The following is a 2,646-nucleotide window of genomic DNA, read 5'->3' on the forward strand; positions in this document are numbered from 1 at the left end:
CTTTGTACATCTGTGTTGTGTTTCATGATTCTGTGGGAATCCCCTTGTAAGTTGGGTTAGCACTTTACAAGTTGTAATCTGGATGATTATAGTGAAATTTCATCATTGTTGTGATCGAGACTGGATGTAGGCTGCACTGCACTTAGCAGCTGAACCAGGATATATCTGGGTGTAATCTTCTCTCTCTCCTACTTTACTTCTGTTTTTACTGTTCTAATGCAAAATCAAAATGTCTCATGCCAAGTGACGAGATAAAATGAAAATGTCTCGTGACTAGGGACGAGATAAAACAGAAAAGTCTCCTCTAAAGTCCAACAAGTGTTAGCAAGCAAAAAAGGGGACTAAGATTCAACCCCCCCTTCTCTTAGCCACTGAAACCATCAATTGGTATCAGAGCTTGGTCTCAAAGAGATCAAGCTTTGCAGCTTGGAGCAAAGATCCTCATGGCAGAAAACAGTGGCGCAAATGTGGTGTCTTACAATCTGGTTGAAGGTCAATCAAGCAACAGACCCCCTCTTTTCAATGGGAAAAACTATACCTATTGGAAGGAGAGGATGAAGATATTTGTACAAGCCGTGGATTACAGACTTTGGAAGATCATCTTGGAAGGTCCTAAATTTCCAACTACCACAAATGCTCAAGGAGTAACCTCTCTTAAACCAGAAGCAAGCTGGACCGAGGAAGATAGGAAGAAGGTGGAGTTAAATGCCAAGGCAACCAATCTGCTCAATTGTGCTATCAGCTTTGAGGAATACCGACGAGTATCACGATGCACAACGGCAAAGGAAATCTGGGACAAGTTGCAAATCACTCATGAAGGAACTACCCTTGTAAAGAAAACTCGGACAGACATGTTAAACAGGGAATATGAGATGTTTGCAATGAAGGAAGGAGAGTCCATTGATGAACTGTTTGAACGGTTCAATATCATCACTGTTGGCTTAGATGCTCTTAGAATCACACATTCAGAATCTGTGCTAGTGAGAAGAGTGTCGAGATGTCTCACAAAAGAGTGGGAAACAAAAGCTTTAATTATTTCTGAGAGCAGCAACTTAGATTCCATGACACTTGATGATTTGAGAGGAAATTTACTTGCTTTTGAAAACTCCTATTTGAAAAAAGATTCAAAAAAGAAATATCTTGCCTTTTCTTCTGTGACTAATCCTCTGGATGATGAATCCAGTGATAACTCTTCTGAAAATGAGTTTGTGTTGTTTGCAAAAAAATTCAGGAAAATGGCAAAGCTCAAAGGCAAAGGCGGCAGCTCAAGGAGGATGAAGAAAGATCTTAGCAAAGTAACCTGTTTCAATTGCAAGGAAATGGGGCATTTCAAATCTGATTGTCCCAAGTTGAAGAAGGAAGAAAAGCCGAGAAAAGAAAAGAAGAAAGGACTAATGGCTTCATGGGAAGAGTTGGAAAACGACTCAGATGATGATGATGAAAAATCAGAAACCAAGTCCCAACAGTGCCTTATGGCAGATCATGTAAATCAGGTAGTCTTTCATAACCCTGACACTGAAGATCTTCATCTTATGATAGACCACCTTTCTGAAAAAATAAGATGCTTTCTACTGGAAAATCAAGAACTTGAACAACAAGTCACCATTCTTCAAGCTGAAAACAGTTTTCTAAAAGAAAAAGTGAGAGAGGCCGAAACTGCTTGTGATCTTGTCGAAGAGAATAAGCAGTTAAGAGCCCAAGTTAGAAGTTGTGAAAGTGACCATTCGGTACTTGCATATGTGGACTGTTTTAAGCAAAATGAAGAGTTGCTTAAAGAGGTTAAAAGACTTAAAGAAGACTTAGCCAAGTTCACCCAAAGTTCTAAAAATTTGAATCAAATCTTGGCTAGTCAAAAACCTCTTTATGATAAAGCTGGGTTGGGTTTTTATAAAACTGAAAAATCACATTTTGAAAACTTTGCTTCATCTTCAAATGATACAAAGTATCAAGACCCAACTTGCTTTAACAAAACAACTACTCCAAGATTTTGTAGACTATGCAATCGAAATGGACACTTTCCTATTCAATGTTTCTTTGGTGAAAGAATGATTGGTGATAAAGTTTGTAAAGTTGTTTTTTATTACAATGGCATAGGACATAGAAGATGGTTTAACATAAAAGGATCTAAAAGGATTTGGATACCTAAGGTCTCTTAAGCATTGTTTTGTAGGTGTGCCTAGCATCCAAAAGAAAAGAGAACATGTGGTACATGGATAGCGGATGCTCTAGGCATATGACCGGAAAGACAACCTTCTTCATAAAACTTGATGAATATGATGGAGGATTTGTCACATTCGGTGATGATGCAAAAGGAAAAATAGTAGCTGTTGGGAAAGTGGGTAAAAATCTCTCATCTTGTATAAATGATGTCCTTCTTGTACATGGATTGAAACATAACTTGCTTAGTGTTATTCAATTGTGTGATTTGGGTTTTGAAGTTATTTTTAAGAAGCTTGTTTGCTTAGTGGTTTGTGAGAAAACTGGGGATGTTCTATTTGAAGCTAAAAGATGCAATAATGTGTATGGATTAACTCTTGAGGATTTAAAGGAACAAAATGTAACATGTTTTACCTCTCTTGAATCTGAAAAATGGCTTTGGCATAGAAAGTTGGGTGATGCTAGCATGTACCAAATTTCTAAGCTAGT

Source organism: Arachis duranensis, chromosome 7 (genome assembly GCF_000817695.3).
Source record: "Arachis duranensis cultivar V14167 chromosome 7, aradu.V14167.gnm2.J7QH, whole genome shotgun sequence".
Taxonomy (NCBI): domain Eukaryota; kingdom Viridiplantae; phylum Streptophyta; class Magnoliopsida; order Fabales; family Fabaceae; genus Arachis; species Arachis duranensis.